Genomic DNA, 21,338 nt, shown 5'->3' with positions numbered 1-21,338 from the left:
CAGATTTTTGTTATAACATTGTTACACAATATATCTGTGTAATCTAAGATTGTTGCACTTTACACATCTCATTGTCCTTTGATCTTCAAAATCAGATTCTTCCTATACAATATGCACTCTACTGTAATAAATAAATGCCTACTCTTAAGGGGAGCCACGTAGAAATAACTACTTCTGGAATTAACAGAGGGTCTTGAAGAATAAATAGTGAGTTGTCATGACACTGAATTTCAGTTTACTGCACTGACATAAGTGTTGTTAAATTTTTTTCAATAATGTTGTTTAATTTGACTCAAAAATAAAATGTAAAAAAAAATATTTGTAAATATGTTTCCTTTCAATATTAAGCTACAAACCATCTTTCTCTGTGGATCTTGCTCTTGTAAAAACATGTTGTCCTACATTGCCCTGCAGACTATTTAATAATGAAGCTTCAGTTACAGTCTATAAATGTTTCTAAGCAACCACAACCCACTTTAAATATGCTAGTCAATTAGCTCTAGACACCCTGTTTCAGTCTTTGTCTCTGTTATTTCTTTCTGGCTTGAAACGTAAAAGACAGAGAGATAGAGGGAATATTTTAAAATAATACCTTGTACTGATCAAGGGTGATGCTGTTAAGTAGCACCTCTGCAGATAAATGCAGACCTTGGGCAGCGCCTGTCCAGGAGTATAGTGATATGTGTGCCCATCAATCCCTTATCAACATATAAGCCAGAAAGAACAGAAACTTATCTGGCTAATGCCAATACGGAAAATAAAAATAAAAAAGAATGATAGGTGTTGGTGACTGCGGGAAGAATAGCTTCTCCCATGTTACCCACTGTTTTCATTCTATGTTTTTTAATATTTACTTCTTTCCACATTAAAAAAAACAAGCCAAGCAAAAAAAAAATAAAAAAGAAGAAAAAACATGTGAGTCTCCCGCTCAAAAAAACCCCCCCAGTTCATAAGAGAAGAATTTAAATAATTATTTTTCTATTAAACATAGTACCAGTTGAATTTTCAACACGGAGGTATTTCTTAGTTGAATTGCCTAATCCCATTAATCTGTTATCTTTATTTTTATCTTGTCATAATCATAAATTCCAGTTTTTTCCTAGAAGCACAACAACATTTCTTACTTGGTATGTTCAGTTTTCCTTATTATCCTTAATTCTTTTCATTCCGTATTATTGTCTGTAAACATCTTAGTGAGGAATATCTGAGAAGAAAATTCTGGCTTAATTTCACTAAGTCTCTTATGGTTTAGAATATCTCCCTCCACTGAGGCTGGTACAGAACATAGTTTGTATTTGCTGGGATTATGCAACATGATTTACCTAAGCAAAGATGAATTCTGCTGGGACTTCATACCTAACAAGTTTTTTTCTGGACTTCTGGTATTGTCACTGTCATTTAACACAAGACTGAGACTGAAATAAACCATAAAAAATCCATAAAAACAGGGAGGCTAGAGAGAGGCTAAGGTGTGTGTCTGGTAACTTATTTAACTCTCTAGCTATATTTTTGTGTTGCGTATCATATTCTATAAGCAGTAGCATAAAAACAATAATGGTCAAATTTATAATGCAATAGTGCCCCTGGGGTGTCAAGCAGCTAATAAAGGAAATTTTGGGAAATGTAAGAACAGTACAATTTTATAGTATTACTACCCTTAGGCATGTATTCACATGACTGCTCCTTAGGGAGTTTCTGAAGTTAGAGGGATTATTGATATATTTACATATTTATGGGATTTTTCTTCCTCAAGACTATGGCATATTTTTAATCCCAAATAACTTTCTGCAAGAAGTTTCAGATTTTCTCTACAAGCTGCATTTATTCTTAACTTTACTTCCATTTTTTCAGACTTTGAAAAATTTTATTTTTTATTTTTTATTACAGTTTTAGTACTGTAATAAAATATGAGTGATTGGTTTCTTCTTTTACTTTTTACACCCCAGACATTATTTCTATAAACTTCTCTATGGTTTCCTCAGTTTATGTCTCTTCCACATTAAAGCATGTTAGATACGTAGTCCTTACTCACATTAACTGACTTACTATTTTTGATCCTTCATTTTTATCATGCTCCTCATCTTGCCCTCTTTTTCATGCTGCTTTATTTACTTTAAAAATGAGCTATCTAACTCAGGATGAAAAATAATCACTTTCAAATTATGAGTGCTTTTGATATTAGGACTGCTTTTCTCAAGATATATAAATTCACGTTTCCTGCATGCTGAATTTCACCTGACTATTACTCATTCACAGAATCATCTTAGTATTCTTCTATATTTACCCACATATAATTAATTGTTCTCTAAATAGCTTAATAATCCCAGGTACATAAGTGGTATTATTCCTGCTAGCTTTTTCAGCTTTTCTGTCACAGTTTTAAATTTAATAGGTTAAGGTGTGAAACTTGAAGATTACCCGTGATTACAGAAATAATTGATCTTTTATAATGTGACCAACACCACCATATTTCCTATACATTGTCATACATATATTTTATAGTCTATAGAATGTAATATAAATTGCCAAACTTCCTGTACACATATAAAATAATCAAAAATTTTCTGTGATACTTTACTTGTCATAAATCATTTATCACTGGGGACTGACATACTTCAGCTTATGCCCTACCTTACTCATTAAAAAGAGAGGTCAGGTCATATGTACCTATCAAACATATTACCTTATACAAAGTAGGTAGAAAGAGTAATAAAAGCTTGGCACCCCTTTCTCATATAGCTATACCTTGCAGAATATTTACAACAATCAGTGTATTGTTGTCCAGTCTTACTCAGCCTTTATAGGTAAGTATTATTCCTGGTACAAAGGCCAGTGTGAGATAGTACACAAAACAGAAAGCTAGAAATGCACAGTACCCTTTTTAGTTGCAATGTAAATCATTCAAGGCATTTACTAAATTTCCATTTAATTCATAGCACAATTTAGCAATCATGCTGAAGCAACCAGACTTTTTTTCCAGAACTGCAAAATCTGATCTATGATCTTACTCCCGCACCTTAGGAGGTATCTATGTATTTATTACATAGTCTACTGATTCAATAATTATGTTCTATTTTATGACTAGGAGAAATTTGAATTTCAAACAGGATACGCTTTCCAAGATTTAATAAAAATTGCTAATTAGAAAGATATATGTGGTTTATAACAGGAAATCCAAAACAAAAGACTACAGGAAAAAAGACTATGACGACTTAGAAAGTGAGTAGATGTGAAATCTTACTTTGAACCTTTGTAGATTTTTCTGCTGTCCACTGAGTTCCTCACCTAAGGAAAACAAATAGGCAAAGTAAAACTTTGTGAAATGAATAATAAATTATGTAGTTAGAGAATTTATACTAAAATTTGTCATAAGCAAGTTTATTTTTTATTCATTTTGAATCCAAGTGAAGAGAACATTCTGTACATTGAGTACTTAATCTCTAATAGAAAAAGATTTCTATGCAATTAAAAAGTACACATACTTTCTTAGGTTTCATTCTATATAACAGTAAATCCATATAATACAAAAGGCAAAAGAATTATCCTTCAAATTATGACTTATAAAAAAATAAACTCAATCTTCTTCAGTGGACTGAAATAGATATTCACTTTCATTGTGGGAATAGAAACAGAAGTAGTATTTATGGAATCATGCGCTATGTTTAGATTTTTGAATGCAATCAATAAATATTTTCAATTTCAAATTAAGAAAATGAAAACACAAGAACCCAATTCAATACTTAGCTAATGTGACGAAAAACTTACAGACACTCCCTCTAAGTGGTCTAAAGGCAGCTCTCAAACGGAATTGCCTCTCAAAATGTGCTGCACTTTTCTAGTAAGCAGAACTATTTGCTTCCAAGGGATCTAACAATGATAGAGGATTTGTCAAGTTCAAGGCAGTGGCAGAATGTCTTCAACTTAAATTTGTGTTCTGTAATTCTACCTGAAGATTTTAAAACTAATATTCTGTGGCTTAATTAATTGAAAAACACCCACAGAACCATTATTTGTGATGGAGAAATAGAAAAGGATTTTTGTGTGGGTCATGGTTTAGGGATGATGCTGCCCAATTTGATGTCCCCACCAAGACTCTTCCAAACTAGATACCACTTGCTTGTTCCCCCTCTCCCTCCCATTTCCCTCTCCAGCTTGGAGTTGAGGATTGGAAGCACTAAAAGTGAAGATCACTGGTTGAGATAAGAATAGTTTACTAGAAACAGCAGTGAGAAAAAACAAAAAGCAACAACAATCATATTAATAAAAGAAGTATACAAAAGAGAGAGTGATTCACATGCAAAAGTGCTCACAATGGATCTGGAAACAAGGAACAATGGCAGATGATGCCACCACGGTGGTTTTTGACAGGAAGCCACACCCTTCTTGGAAGCCAGACAGAGTCCTATCCCCCCATGCACAAAACTAGGGCAATGAGTTTGCAAATAGCACAGACGGGGTCTTCTGTTAATAAGAAATCTTTCCTTGGTTATGTTTTCCACAGCAGAGGATTTACTCATCCTCAGTTTTCTACCAAAATTTTTATTGTTATCTTAGTCAGTCTTAAAAGAACCTGGGTAGAGAGAAGAACTGTCACTTTAACAGTGATTTTGCTGAACATACTTCTGAGGCAACCAAATTTTTTAAACTACTTATCTATTTCATGTAATTTTAACCAGCAGTTAATGGTTTTCCCTGGCAAACACACACATATTCCAGATTAGAATATTAAGAAATTAAAGTAATATTATAGGAACCTGGTTAGTGTATGTTGAAGCCTGTGGAGAGAAGTGAAACTGATGTTGTGTTCTTGCAGAAGGCCTCTTTATGTACACTACAAGGCGATCAGATCTTCCTGCCCTCTCTGGCTACCTCTACTCTCCCATCTTACAGGAATGGAGGATGGGCTGGTTTAGGTATACGTCATCCTCCTGGACCTTGTGCTGGAACCTTGCCCATCACTGGGAAACAGAGGGTAGATCCTATGTACACCATGCTGACTTATCTATCCCATATTGTGCCCACAAAAAAGAATGAGCAGAAGAAATATGGTTAAAGCTGATTTTAATTCAGTTTACAAGACTACAGCAGGAGACACAAAAATGGAAGGAAGGTAATTCAAATCTAAGCATTTGTTCTCTGTGCAGCGGATGCCTCAGGGCCCAAGAGAAGACACTGCAACAATCAACACGTTTTTTTGTTCTGTTTTTCCCTTTGTACTTTCATTTTTGATGGAGGCGTCGGTGCCAGGCCAAGCTTGATAGAACAGCTTCACTGTTTGTTCATTTTAATCTGGCCCTGATTCTTGCTCTGGTTCATAGATCCTGAAGATAATCTGATTTTATGTCTCCACAGTACTTTTACTGTATTTTTGAAGACACCCAAGGGAACAATATTCTAAACTGGTACTAACAATTTATTATGATATATTTTATTCTCTTATACTTGGGAATTTTTTTGTTGTTGTTGTTTGTTGTTTGTGTTTGTTTTTTTTTAATTTCATGAAAAGGCGCTGGGAGGTGACCTTAGAGACAGAACATGTAAAAGTTACTCTTCACAAAATATTGTTTGCAAGAATGAAAAAAGCTCTTTTGGGAATGGGGAAACTGTGAATTTGTAGAGATGAGAAGAGTAAAAAAGTTAATACCACATCTAAGTAAATGATTGGTTTGTTGTTTTTTTTTTTGTATATCATCTATTCAGGAAGCATGTCAGCATGACCCTGGATTTCAATGCAGTTTCCACCCTTTTACCACATACTTCCAGGAGATTTGTAGCAAGATGTATAATAAACAGTAGTTCCCATTTAAAGCTAAAAGAGAGGTTTTTACTCTAGGTGCTCCTTTCTTCAGTAATTTCAGCAAAAGAGACAAAAATGTCAACCCTCCAAATACCTCTTTCTCCCTAACCTAAAGGGAGAATTTTGAAAATACTTAGATGAATGAATAATTTTTCACATGTGAATAGTCAAAGTAAAGTTCTACTGACAGGGTAAAAGACATAAATTATCCATGATTTAGCTCCTTCAGTAAGCATTGAATGCAAGTGACCAACTGAGTGTTAAATATATTGAGCAAAGGAATGTCACTGTGCTCTAAGGCAATTTAGGCCATGTATTTCCAAAAACATAACAATAAATAAAACAAGTGTATTTTAAGAAAGCTTCAGAGGAAAGGCATATTTTTAGAAAAGTAAATTACATATGCTACTGTTGAATAAATAAAGTATCTAATGGACAATCAGCGGGTACGACCTTTATTGTACTTGAGAGATGAAATGTAATTAAGATAAATGAAGAATTGTCTGCTACTGGAAAGTTTTCTGTTCCATTTGTAAGAATATTTTTAAAACATCATTTCAGGTCTTCCTGAGGACTTCCGCTGCTAAAGAGATAGGGTTTTCAATTTGCCCTTTGTATGTCAACTTCATATGAAGTTCTTCCAGTGAATGATATAATGGTTTCCGTTTCTCATTCTTCAGTCTTTGCTTTCCCTTCTTCTCATATTTCAACAATTCCCTCCCTCTCTCTCTAGTCAGAGGAACCACCACTTAGAAATTCTTTGTTGGCTTTAGAGCAGACTGGTGTTTCCATCACTTTCCTTTCTGATTTTTTTTTTAAATTAGTTTTTTTTATTTTATTTCTTTTTTTTCCCCTTATTTTAAGCCAGACACTGTCTTCAGTATCAAGGTACCTGTCTTCTTTACAGACCTCCTAACCCACTTTTCTTGGTACATCTTTCAATGACAATCTTTCGCAGAAAAGCCAGATTCCCTGAATCTTTATTATTTTTTATTTTATTTATAAATTAAAAAGCCTAAATATGCAGTTTCTATTCAAGCAATAACTTATGGAGAAGCACTGCAACAAAGTCTGCAGCCTAGTACCAGTATTAGTTTTATCGGTTACAGCTCCACTGCTTTCAGTGGTATTGCACCTTTTGCCTGTTGGTCTACATATCAGTAAAATGTTTCCTCTGAGACAAAAGTAAGGAATATAGGAACATATTTTTATTTTTCATAATAGGTGATCAAGCAGCTGGCTTTTTTTTTGTATTTCGGCAGAAGAAACAGCTTACTTAATGCAAATGTACAATTACACTGAGGGCTAGTACAGGATGAGTGTGCCGCATATTTGGAACACAGTCTTTCTCAACAGTGATGCTATGAAACATTTATGAACACTGAAGTCTATACACATCAGCAAGCCTGCTAAAATTGAAAAGAGCTCCTTACTCATGCAAAAATAAGCAGATGCTTAAGTGTTTGCAGGAACAAGTTTTAATTTCTCTCCATGGGTATTGGAGAGATCCTCTGCACAGGGATGAATTTCAGTCAATAAAATGATTAACAACAGTAACACACACTGCAAGGAAGTGTATCCACTCCAGAAAAATTAATTTAAGTGGTGTTAGCTGGGGTCCTATCTGTGACATGTAAAACCTTAAGTCTCTTGAGATATGTTGCATTTTAGAACAATGTCTGCAAATATTCTACAGCAATGACTTGTTTTCCTTTCTTGTGTAGGACATGTCAAGAATTTTCCACCTAATAAAGGTTACTATTTTGTTCATTTCCTCAAAAAAAATGTATTGTCCGTGTTTTCCTTTTAAAAGGAAAGGAAATAATCTCTATTTACTTCTACATTTTCTTATCATGCTATTTTCTCTGACTAATTTCCAGTGTTTTGATCTATCCCAAGTCTGGCTATTAGAAATCTCAGAACTATTTTTGAATATTCTTCCTAATTTGCAAAATTATTTGTAACTGAAGAAACATGCATAAATAAATCTGTATCCTGATTTATTAGTCTATCTTGACATTGCCATATTCATGATATCAGCATTTCAATATTTCATTTTGACTTTGCAAACTCATTAAATGCTTTTAAAAATCTGAATTACAATATTCACCGTTCTTCTGTTAGCGTAGAGAAGTCATAGGATTGGTTCCAAATTTACTGAATGCCATGCATGAATTTTCCTGAGCCCCATTATGTGTTTGAATCAGTCCATTAACTAGCACCAGAAATTAATTTAAAATATGGTTTTTATTTCATACCTATTCCAGAAACTCCTGTATAAATAATAGCTTTACAATTGTTCTGTTTTGAAAGCCTGAATCCTTTCTACCTGTTTTTCCCCAAGGGAATAAACTGGTTAGTCATCCAATATAACTTCTTTCTAACATATTCTTAAAAGATAAATTAATCACATTAAATTTTAAATGTGGCTTCTCATTTCTGTATGTGGTGCTTGAACATCTCTGCCATTTCTATTTCTTATGATAAAATACTATTTTATTGTGTCTTAACTTGTCTTTACAGCCAAAGAAGGGATTACAAGATACCTTTTGCTCATTTCTCATGAAAAAAATTATATGGAAAATGTTTATTTTTGGTATGCTGAAGCTAAAATAAATGTAAAGGGCTTACAAAAAGAACAAAGGTACTAGTGGATTCTGTGGCAATAAGACATACTAAACTCTGACTTTGATTTCTTCATTAAGAATTCCAGTGTTAGGTTTCACAATATATTGAACAGTTCTGTTGATTATCTAAAGTTTGTGAAATCTGAAGATATATTTATATGTGTTCATAATTTTACATGCTGCTATGAGATATATATTTGCTGTTTCATCTGGAAAACTTAATGTAGTAACATGATGTTAGGACATTACCAGGTATATTAAAATTTACACAGAACTCTAAAAATTTTCACGGAACTGCCATTCTAGAAATCACATTCTTGTCTGGTACGCTAACAGAATTTTCCTGCCTCTGCCTCAAAAAGAATAGCACACAAAGAGAATACAAGTAACTGAAAGATAATAATATGGATAATAGACAATTTATTTCACCACATTTTGTCATATATTTTCTTGTTCAAGCAAGAGAGATTTTTAGGTTTTGAGTTAGTTTGGGGTTTTGTTTTAGTGTTGGTGGTTTTTTGTTTGTTTTTGTTTTGTTATTGTTGTTGTTTTTCATTGTGCTTATTGTTGCTTGGAGGCTATTTTATAATCCAGAGCACCTTGTTTTTAATAAGCTGAAATTGAGTTTAGTTAAGTGGAAATACACCATGGGAAGTGAAGAAATTTCAAAATATGCCCATGACAACAATAAGAAATGTCCTCTGTGTCTAGTTGCTGAGGCAGAAAGGATATATAGAAATAATTGTATATGCAGAAAAAATTGTATACCTTTACAATGTGCACATTGTATAAAAGAAGATCATTTGCAGTTAAGATTTGGAACAGATCAGTGCTTCATGATGACATAAGATAAATAATATTACTTAGTGTGTGGGCAAGTCCTAAGTTGCAACATTAAAGACTGATCAGCAAAACAACCAGAAAAGTCATTGTGTTTGTGGGTCAGATTACTTATATCCCTAAAATCTCAAGCTTCCTCTGAGCATGTAAAATTATTTTGTTGCTTAAAAACGCATATGGAGACTAGAAAGACTGTGTAAACAAAATTCAATACTAAAAATTGAAAAAGGGACAAAGTTCATTTCCAATGCAGCCCATTAAACTGCTGGGGGAAGAGGGAAGGAGGCAGGGGAAGAGAGGAACAGATAGTTTGTTATTGCAATTGAATAAGGAAACACATAGTAAAAATTAGAAGACACAAATAGAACTAGCAAGCTTTGTGATCATTCACATTGCTTCCCTTTTCTTCTCCCTTTTTGTCACTTCTATGATATACACAAATATATTTTAACTTAATCAATCTCCTTAAGATTGCAAAGGGGGATAATACTCCTTTAATTATTCACACATGGAGTCCAGAAAGCTCTTTAAATAGAAAAGTGAGAAATTTAACTGCTTCAATGTAGTGAGATACTTGTAGAAAACAAAATTTATATGATATGCTAACACTTAGAGGAACCACTGCCAGATAATAATCCCCACAAGATCTGCTACACTACAGATCCAATAACAGCCAAAGTGGATATTTATCCTAAGATACCTACCATGACTTTACTGATATTTCTCTACCAATGGGTAAGTAAATGGAATACATATGAATGGGGATAAAATGGCAGTGGAGCCTTTCTACTCCCTTCAGGGACAAATTATTTTCCCCTCAAATATTCCAGTAGAGGAATATGTAGGCCCTTATTATCAAAACAATATAAAGTCTTGCTTAAACAGGATACAAGAAGTTTGATGGATGAACACAATGAATTTTGTACATTTATAGTACTAATAAAAATTTCTGAAATAGCAGTTATATACTAGTATATATAAAGAAGTAGAAGAATAAAATTAAATTACAGCTGTACTGTCTTAATTTTCATGGCTTTTAAGCCATGAAATACTGCGTAGATTTAGAGCACTGCTGTGCAATATTGAATTCTGCCATTTATCTTAAACTAGAAATAAGTGAAACACTGAATATCATTAAAGTTAATAAGGGAATCATATTAGTTGTTCTCAAGAGGTAATTTTGAACAGAAAAAAAAACAACCCAAAGTTTATATTCCGAGTTGCTAGGGAATTAAATGAACTGGTTGCCAAGGTGAAATAATATATGAAAATTCGTGACATACATTATCCAAAGGTTTCTGTAGTCTGATCTTCCATTTTGGCTCAATGTTACCAGTAGTTTGAATACAGACATACTGTTGCTAAGGACTGATGCTGTTGCCAGGTGAAAATGGCCCATATTAACCTGCTACAAACATCTAAATATGTTGATAGAAGTGTGCTGATAAAAGATAGGAGAAACATGTCTTGGAAAATTGGATGATCTATTATTTCTTATCCATGACATAACAGTGAAGTGACTTTTCTTACTCTTTGTGCACATGAACTCTAACCTACAAAAGTATCAGTAAAGTACCCAACAATAATGATGATATTATTAAATGAACATTGTGTTCTATAGAATATAAATCTTAATCACGCATTCAGTGTAACCTATAAAATTGTTACTGAGGGGATGTAACTGAAGTCAGATAGGGTGTAATTCAGACTAGCAAAGACATATAATCATTGCTTCTGGATCATGGATTCTTTCAAGCCATTCTTTCTTCTTAAATGTTATGAAATTTGAGCACCATTATCTCAAAGCAACTAAGAATATGCTTGAAGTAAAATGATGAAATATATACTTTGAATGAAAATGAACAGGTGCTTTAGTTGCTGTATGTCACATAGGTAACAGGGAGCTTTTTAAAATGCTGGCTAAATTGCAGTCTAATGCCTTTCTGGCAATTTGCATAGTATTGCCAATAATATTTTGTAGTATAATATTGCTTGTAAAATCTTAGTCATATCAGGGAGCAGCTCCGTGTTTATCAATCATATAAAGAAAGGAGATCAGCAGAAGCTGTCTGATAGAAATATCCACACAGGAGTGCTTGAGCAACAGTTACAGTATCCTGTCTTGGTAAAGACAACTACAGTACACTACATACATATAATTCTAGCTTTCATTTGTCAGTATTGAGTACAGAGCACTGACCTACATTACACTACAGAAAAATGGATTGTATTTGATGAAATTACACATTTTGAGAAAATAGTTTACACAAGGGTAATGTGTAAGTGGCAAAGTCACAGTGTTCAGCCACAGTTTTCTCCCTCTTCAGGACTCTTCCTAAAAGACATTTAACCATCTTCTGCATCTTTCAAGGCAGATTTGTTCTTGCTTTTGCCAGACTTTAAAAGAGACTTATAAAAAGTCACTTAAGAGTATGATCTTTACAAACATCTGTTTGCTGTTCTACCCAAACTCAGAAGTAACTCTTGAAGTCACAAAAGCTAAGAAAGCATATGATTGCTCTTCTATTGTGGAAGTTTCTGTCTGTATGCTTAGCTTTGACTGACACATCATTTCTTCTCTGGACCCCAATCTATTTTCTGCCTCACTAAACTTACAAAACTCTGCATAAATTGTTCTTTTCAGCTTGTTCTGTAATCCTATGAATACACAGTCTTCCTGTTCATCCCTTCAGTCACTAAGTGCCAGCTGTTGGGTCCTGGAAACAGTTTTATTTATGTGAAATAAAAAAGTGGGGAAAAAAAAAGTATTTGAACAGAAAGCTATGAAAACAACAAGAACATGCTGAAATATTCAATCAGAATGTTTGAGTAAGCAAAAGAAATTATTATGGTTTCCATCAATCAACATATAAACAAACTTAGACTAGATAAGTTTTACATGGAAAGATAAAACTCTGAGTGATTTCAGTCTATAAACTAATCCCTTTTTGATTGTTCTCTTGAGCATGAAACAGAGGTCATGCTGAGAAATTAAAAAAAAACTCACCTCTGTGGAATGAACATAAATTAATTATCTGGATATATTCTGCCATATTGCATCTGTCAAAAATGTCCTTCTTTTTAATGGGAAACACACAACACCCCATGCGTGCCCCCATCATATTTTCACAAGTTATAAAGCATGTGTGCATTTTCGGTAATTGGAATGGGAGTATTTATATCTTTTATTCAAAGGCTATTAATATGTACACATAGAATTAACACCGAGTAACTCATTATAGGAATTACAATGGCTTCCAGGAGGCACTGCCTCCAAAGCGACAGAGAGATTGAGAGAGAGATGAAGCTGGTCTTTATGGAGATGCAATGGGAAAGAGGTTCATTTTCACATGGATCTGTGCTCCCCCTGCAGAGTTTTGAAGTTGCATGAATACTTATGATATGGAAGGGAATGACACTACTGGGTAGTGGTGCATTAATATCCTTACTGATGAGCCACATACTCCTTGCTCTTTTCTGTAAGAAAGACAGCAGGTCTTTGCAACATACACAGCAGGAACGGTATCTCCTGTCAAAATTCCTTACATTTGAAGACTTTGCATAGGTCGAGAACACATTAGAAATGATAGATCTCTTTTGAGAGTCTATCATGTGGTACCTGTTTTGGTAAGAAACAATATTATTGACAGTACTGTCTTGTACAAAAGGTGTCACCTTTCTTGTTCAGCTCAGCTTGTTTTTCCCATGTAACAACTCTGAAGTGGAGAAGAGTGGTCCACATCTCACCTCACTATGTGTTGTCCAGCCCCTGCTATCTGCTGATTGGGGTAAAGAAAACTTGCTGACCTTTTTTATGTATAGTATGTGAAACCTCAGACTTCTTCCCTATCACTACTTGTGTTTGACCTGTCACTGTTTTTCAAGACCAGAGAAGTAGCAAATCTGGTATGGCTTAAAGGGTAGCCTGATTCTTTAGAAGATCCACTTTTTCCTCACTAGTTTTCTTGGAAACAACTGATTCTGAGCAAAGGACAGAAGTGGTGCATGTAGCTAAGGAGACTGGAGAATCCAGAAAGACTTCTGAATTGCTAGGAGGAAGTGGGTACTTGTTTTGGAGACCTAGGGAATTACACATGTCCAAACACAAGTCACATTTACAGTGTCATATGCAAAGATTTCCCCACTGCTAATAAACTGGACCACTTCAGGTAACATCTTGAAATTCTGGTAACATCTGGAGTCTGTGTTAGGCCTTCTGTGTTGACTTTTAGAGGTCACTAGCCTGCTTATGAGTGAGGGAGAAGCACTGGTTTAAACTCAAAATAGTTGTAACTTACCATGAGAAAAATAAACTAATTTAAACAGAGCACTCCTGCTGTGTTCTATCTTTCATCTCTGTGCCATCATACATTACGCCTTTGTGTTATCTAAAAGGAGGCCTGATTCACATTAAAAGTTCTGCAGTAACTCCTTGTGGTTGTTTGTTGTGCTAACAGTAACATTGCAATATAAGAGTTATAAATAACAATATTGCAATGAATACAGAAGTCTGCTAAAGAAAATTTCCAGAGACCCCAACAGATACAGCAGAATGATAAAACATCTGGAATAATCTTATCATCTGAAATAATCTTATCCTACAGATAATTTTAGTGTTTCTGTCGAGAAAGAAATAGTTTACTATTCTGTATATATATATATATATATTATTATTCACATGTAAGTTTTAGTATAATTTTAGAATTTGCTGATCAGAGGGAGAAACAAAACTACTATTTAATGGGAAAATTGGTAATCAAGATCCACTAACAAAATAAAAACCTTTGCATCTGTTTGATTTTTTTACTGGTGAAGCTTGGATGATGGGATGCAAAAACATAATAAAGTCTACCCATTCATTCAGAGAACTTTGAGAACATCTAGGATTCATCCAGGTAGTCAAAAACTGTATGTACGAACACAAGTGCTGAGCTAATTAGGAAATCTCTTAATTTCTTATAAGAGTTAGCCAGATCTTCTAGTAAGGCCAGTGTTGTTTTCCATGTTCTCTGGAATTGAGGTGCATGTGGAAATATGGAAACTTTCTTTTATTTTTGAGACTTGCTTCTTTGCACAGTTGTTTTTCAAGTTTTTTGCTTTTTTCTTTGGGTATCCTTTGAAACTAGTCATTAAGCAAACTTAAAGAGCACTACTGATTAAATATATAAATAACATTTTAAAACTCTACTCTACTTTGAGTTTACTGGATCCTACATAATATCCTATGAAGGAGAAATATGATGTATAAATCCTAAGGTTTTTCACCTTACGTTAGTCACAACTACCTGAAATTACTTATAAAGAGCCATGTAAGGCATTGTGTTTACAAGGAAAGTTCAGAGAAATTGCTCCATTCTTATGAATGTTTTACTGAGAGTATGGAAACAGGATGGAGTCATTATGTTTATATGGGAGATCTTAAGGAAAATAAGATGCCTTGTTAGAGGAAATGGGGTTCCAGCTGTGTCCTCTATCTTCAACATATAAAATGTGAAATTTCTCCCTCCCTTTTATCTGGTCTGCCCACTTTCAAGGTAATATGGAGGAGCCCTGTTATGTTCTCGAAGGTTAACAAGGGAATATAATGGAGACAATGCAGAAGTTTGTTTTTTCTTTCCTGAAAATATTATGATAATATATATACCTCTTTTCTTCATTCTTTTGGCCCAAAAGTAAACCACTGAGTTCTGAAAAGACAAATACCTACCTTTCAGACATATGCGTATCAAATGCATTTCCATACACATCAAAAATATGCATATATTATCAAATAAATCATCATAGTTAGGGAATGGTATATTTTCCATAGCAGGTGGAGCCAGAGTTCCAAGAGATCTTATTATATTCAGGGCAAAGGCACACCAAATCAACATTTTTAGACCCAAAGGAAAAAATGGAAGTAAGCAAAAAATTTGTAATGCATAAATTGAAGACACTTCTGGTTTTACAAAATAAATAGTAAGTTTAGCAAAGCTGTCAAATATTCATATTTATAATAGAAAACCAGACTTGTTACAAAAACATACAGTATTTGGCAGATCATAGGGATCTTAAGCGTTGCTTATAATTTTTTATGTCAAATGTCAAATCTAAAATTTAACTGACTTTCCAAGCAAACATTTTCATAGGCAATATCTATGTATATAACATCCTCCCAACACTGTGTTTTAATTTAAATTACTGAATAGTTTTCAGTAAAAGCAACCAAAAATATACTTTTTGCAGCATGATATTAATGAAATTGGCACAGTCACAGTGATGACATAAGCAGCAACTATTGTTTTCTAATTTCTGTCAGTAGTGAAAAGAACTAGCATAATAAAAAGGCCATGACAGAAGAATTCTAAATTTCGTGGTTTTTTGGCTTTATTACCTGGTGTCATCTATAACTGCTTATCCCTGTGCTCAAATTTATGCAAATTATTTCTACTTGTAAGGAGAAAACTGTTTTTATATCAACTTGCCGGAGAACCATCCTCTTTTTTTCTGATTTCCTTTTCTGCCATAGGATTTTACACTCAATTTATCAGGCAATTAAAACTTGAATCAGCCGTTACATAGCAATTGTGCTATAAGGGGAATATATTGCAAACAAAGGTTTGATTAACTCCTGGACATGGCACTAAAACTGTAGCTGGGGTCTGTGCATCATCCTGATAACAAAACAAAGCACTTATTCTTTAATGGTCCTCTGGGGAAGAGAGGAAAGGATGGGATGTAATGGGAACAAGGATAAAATATGAACTAGGCAACAGGTAGCCAATTTCAAACTTTGGTCAGTGAGTAAAAACAACTGCCACCTTGTATCTCTTTAATTACCATAAAGAGATTTGATCTTACGATAGCTTGAGAATTCCACACATTACAGATGCTCAACTGCCACTAGCAGATAGTTTTTATTCATAGTTTCAAGGCAGACCATAAACAAAATTCAAGAGAAGCTTTCACTTTTAGGGGGGAATATGATCCAGATTAATTTCTTGGACAAAATGTTTGTTCTCTCATTCTGGATATACATATTCAGGAATTCCACCTGAATATGAGGAAGAACTTCTTTAGTGTGCAGGTGACTGAGCATCGGAACAGATTACCCAGAGAGTCTGTGGAGTCTCCCTCACTGGGGAGATTAAAGAAATCCTTTCTATGGAGAAATCCTGCGCCATGCGCTCTGGGATGGCTTTGCTTGAGCAGGGAGGTTGGACCACATGACCCACTGGGGTCCCTGCCAACCTGACCCATTCTGTGATTCTGTGATACTGAAAATTTGATATCCAGATTGGTAGTTTGACTTTTCTGCTGATGGCCTCATGACTTTGAAAATCAACACCAGGTTTCACAGTACTACATAACAGATATGTCATACAATGAAGCTTGGCCCTCCATGAATTTCTCATGTAACTTGTATTCATTCCATAATTCCTTTAAAGACGCTTTCCCAGCTCCATGACATCTATATTTTGTGGATTTTGTCTGGGGTAGAGCAGCTATTCAGAAAAAAAATGTGAGAAGATCTACTCTAAGCACTGTTTTTTGACACAAGTTACGCAAGCATGTTTCAGGAGAAAACTAAATATCAGGTGTTTAGTCTGGTTACACAGGAAATTATTCTAATATCAGACTTGACAGACCTCAAGTGCTATTTTCGTGGCTTCAGTGGAACAATAGGCCTATTGAGACTGAAATGATAATGAAATTTCTTATTTACAAGCCAAAACCTATGCAAGTTGTACTTCTAACATCTTTTCTCTACAAGGCAACTCAGTTCTGTGACTAGGAACAAACCATGAGCTGTCAAGAGAGTTCTTGAGCAAAGAAAGCACAGGGAGAATAGGAATGCAAAGCACAGGTAACATCATGACATGCCTTGCTGCCTAAATTCCAGACTGAATGGGCCCTGCTCTCCACTCTAAACAAATAATTGTGTCCTTCATAGCATTTTTTAAGAGATAAGATCTTATCCAAAACCTGTGAGTGGAAATGAAGATCCTTGCTTGATTTCAGAGCTTTACAGAAATTTTCAAAGATCAATGAATCCAAGAAAATAAATTTTCTATGGAGGAAGACAGCCGAGGTTGAAGATGCATAGAAGAGGGAATGGAAAATGAGGGGGAAAGAAAATAGAAGAAATAATTAAACTAAAGACATGAGAAGGGAAGTAGAAAAGAGGACAGAAGGAAAAAAAGTTGAGAGGAAAACTTAAAAAATAAGAGAGAGACTTAAAAGGACTCTGAAAAGGGAAAAGAGAAAAGGAAAAAGTGAAAGAAAGAGAGAAAATATACAGAAGAATGAAGAGAACTGGAGAAAGAGTGATCAAACATTCTTTAAAGTATGATACTCCTTTCCATATACATGGAAAAATAAGAATCAGGGAAAAAGATCAAGAGAAAAGTAATAAAGAGAAAGAACACATGCTTAACATCTCTGGCAATGATGTGGAGGAGAGGGAGGGCACATGCATAATGTCTGCAGAAGGACCAGTTAATAGTTTTGGGGCCAATGAGATAAATACAGAGAAAAGTTTAAAAGCTAATATACACTATTGAAAAATGAGAATACTGTACTTGAGATATCATATCTTACTGGTTCTCTCTCCTTTTCTATAAATTAATTCCTTAGTGATTCATAGGTTGTTTCACAATTTTTCCTTCAAAATGTTTTTGCTGTGTTTTCGTATTGTCAATAGAATTCTCATTTAAAAGAGTTTATAAGGTTATTATTGTTCAGAAGAGGCCTTGACAAGTAAGCAATATATTTCATATCAGTCCATTTTGAAATTCCAGCTTATCTGTGTTTCAATAAATTATTTTATTCACAATTAACTCTTTTTCTGAATTACCAGGGTTGTTTCTTTGATTCAGTTGATTTCTCAGATTTATACAGGAGTTGATAAAGCAATTTTCTTAATTCAGAGATGCCAGTTTGCCAGAACCTGAATCAAGGTGTTTCTTTTAAAGCTCATCTTACATCAGGAAGTCTTCTGTGAATACAGAGATGAGATATTGTTTATTTGCTCTTTACTTCTCCCAAGAGGTATGGTAATATACAATTGGGAGTAAATGACAAAGTGAATTTCCTTTTTTATCCTTACTCTAGGGCTTTTAAATTTTTTTTTCATTTTCTTATCGTAAAGCTAAATAATACCTCAAGTCACATTATGAGTCCAAGAGTTTCTAAGATTTCAATGTCATTCCTGTGTTTATTTTATTATTACTGTAATGAAATTCAGAAGGATGAAGAAGAAAATTGAAAATATATTCACTTTCCACCAAAGGAAATATAAGCAACAGTAGCATTTTCTGTAGTGTTTTACAGATGTATTTCTTCCCTTAAAACTAAAGGTTAAGAAATTATACTTTTGCAGTGTAAACTCCATAATCTGTGTTCTAAATGAAACATTTAAGAAGTCTACAATACTATGTCTAAAGGGGAATGGTTAGTTAAAATAAAGTCCTAAAAGCTGTCATCATGTCATTAATCCCTGAAATCAACAGTTGTGCCTCAAGGCCTGAAACCTAGTTTCAAATAAATCAACTAGAAAATACCTAGCACCTAAAACTCCCAGTGCTATGTTTGATGCCATCATTCTACCTTGAAATTAATAACTATACATCTATACCCGTCTTTCTGTCTTTCTATCTATCTATCTATCTATCTATCTATCTATCTATCTATCTATCTATCTATCTATCTATCTACCCATCTATACATCCAATCATCCATCCATCTATCTGACTATCTATGTCCTTATCTCTAATCAGCTTCTGGTTTTTATTAAACTAAGGAAATTTTCCCAAACATTCTCAAATAAATGTTTAAACTTAGTGCCACGAATACCCATTTACTGTTGTTTAAGTACTCAGAGAGTGACCATTTGTATGTACACTGCTACAGTTTTAGGAAAATCCATAACCATAAGTCTAAATAAAGGCTTTTTCTTGACACTGAAACTCAGTGTAGTTATACACTGCCAAAGAACAGAATATTGGACTACTGAAAACAATAGTTCAGATAATTTTCACAGAGATTGAGCCAGTAAAATATATTATGAAAGCAGAACAGATTTCTAGAACTTTCTGGGAAATTCCATACTACAGTTTGAGATCTTAAAAAGTATCTGTTCACCTCCCTGTTAATCTGTAGTGTTTCTAGTTCATATGTTAATAGTAAAAATTGTGTGGCAATGTTACTTACACAATTGAATTGCAGCATATAGTAGCACATAAGAAATGACAGAAATCCTGAAATTTCTTGAGGAGTCCATGATGTAAATTTATGGTAAAAAAAACAGGAGTACTCATGCTGGTTTGATTCTGCTCTCACTTGCTATAATAATACAATTCCCCATGAGGTAGTAAAGGCAAAACCTGAATTTATGCTTTCCAAGGACTCACTATCTTCTTGAGAAGATGAACAAAAAAAAAATCATAAATGAAAGTTGGAAGAAATTGCAATTTGTACTTCCTGTTATTTTTGTGTTAATTGCATACCTGTAAATTTGTGAAGGAAGACCAACCACAAAGGTTTATAAAAGAGGGAGCAAGGCTGCAAACCACATGAAATATGAGAAGTACACATTTAATGCCAGAAAGGAAAAGTTAGTATGAAGGAGGTCTTAGGAGGAACAGTTTTGGGTACAACTTGATTAGATACATGAATGATCTAGATTCAGATAGTTTAAGTCATACAGTTTTCAAAGAAGACATTCTACTAGAGATTAACAATGCTGAACAACCAGAAAATGAATAGTAAGGCAGGAACAACTTTTTTTCTCTCCTCTTGCATGTAATTGGCATGAGAGTTGCTGAATATCCTGTTTGAATAATTTGGATAAATTATTTGGTTATGCGTTCGAAATGACCTGAAGAAATTAATGAGTTTAGAAATTCAAATTTCATAAATTAGCTTTTGGATTTATTGCTAAATCTAATCAGAGATGTTCCTGATTTATGTAAACATACCTTCCTTCAAATGTCTATTTATAGGAATCAGAAAAGCCACATACATTTGATTAAAAGTTTTCTTTACCTGTACTTTTGTATTTTATGATAGGGAAATTTCAACACAATTTTAGAAATGAAACTGACATTTCATAATAAAGAAATTTTCACACTGCCTTTGTTCACATTGCAATACTACAGTCCTTTGTATTGCTGTAATGCTTTATTTTGTAAGCATTAATAATCACCTCTCAGAGCATTGCCAGAGGCAGATAATATAGGTATCACTAGTGTTTGAAGGAGAAATAGCAAAGTCTTTTATCAAAACCTGTCTGATCAGGTACCATTTGGTGAGGGGTGAAAGTGTTTTAGAATTGAGTATTTTATGACAGCAATAATTTTAAATATATTTCAGAAACATAATGATCTACTGCAGTAATTTTCAGTTTAAGATGTACCTGTTGCATTCAAAAAACCAGCACAAGAGAGTAAAAATGACTTCTTAGGTACCTGGAGGGACAACTCTTTTCCAGAATGAATTATCTTTTTTTTCTAATCGTTGAGACCTTATTTTCTTCTATTAATTTAAAAACAGTGTCCTCAATATCAACTGTGTTTCAATATCAGCCAAATACATTCAGAAAAAAACTGCTGCAACAGGATGAGATCAACAGCATTTGATGTTTAGTTGGGACATGTTTTTTCACTAGAATTATGTGTTTGTCTCACAACTACAGCAAGGCAATTCCCTCTTAACTCTTTTTACTCTTTAAAAAACGTGGCACATATTTGCTGTATTTACGTGCATGGCAGGCCAGTTCTTTTTGCTGTACGTGGAAATTGCTACATTTTTCTAGATAAAAAGGTATATAGGCTGCTTGTGGCAAAATTACTCATAATGAAATTGCTCATTGCTGAATTGCTAGACTTGGCCAATATGCTTCTGGCTTTCCAGGAAATGCTACTGTGTTTTAGGCAACTGGAAAATATATGAACTATTTTCTGCCATTTCATTAAAAAAAGGAGGGAAATCTTTTAAAATTGACACCAGAAACTCTTGAAGAGATGCAAGGTGACATAAAAACTAGAGTTCTTTCCCCAGAAAAGTGGATAGGATCAACACCCCAACTAAAATTC

At 34.0% G+C, this 21,338-nt stretch overlaps 1 protein-coding gene across 46 annotated transcripts in view; it reads right to left on the bottom strand.

The window, feature by feature from the left end:
* The window catches only part of PTPRD (protein tyrosine phosphatase receptor type D), a 1,163,353-nt gene that overhangs the window by 445,784 nt on the left and 696,231 nt on the right, over positions 1-21,338 (bottom strand). For all 46 annotated transcript variants that reach the window (XM_077171994.1, XM_077171996.1, XM_077171995.1 and 43 more), the window contains one exon: positions 3,242-3,285. The gene's annotated coding sequence lies outside the window, so the exon portion shown is untranslated. The remainder of the gene's footprint in view (positions 1-3,241; positions 3,286-21,338) is intronic.

The sequence above is a fragment of the Agelaius phoeniceus genome, chromosome Z (assembly GCF_051311805.1).
Source record: "Agelaius phoeniceus isolate bAgePho1 chromosome Z, bAgePho1.hap1, whole genome shotgun sequence".
NCBI classification, from domain to species: Eukaryota; Metazoa; Chordata; class Aves; order Passeriformes; family Icteridae; genus Agelaius; species Agelaius phoeniceus.
Note: the sequence above shows the minus strand (reverse complement) of the source record. Positions and strands in the feature narration are given on the sequence as shown.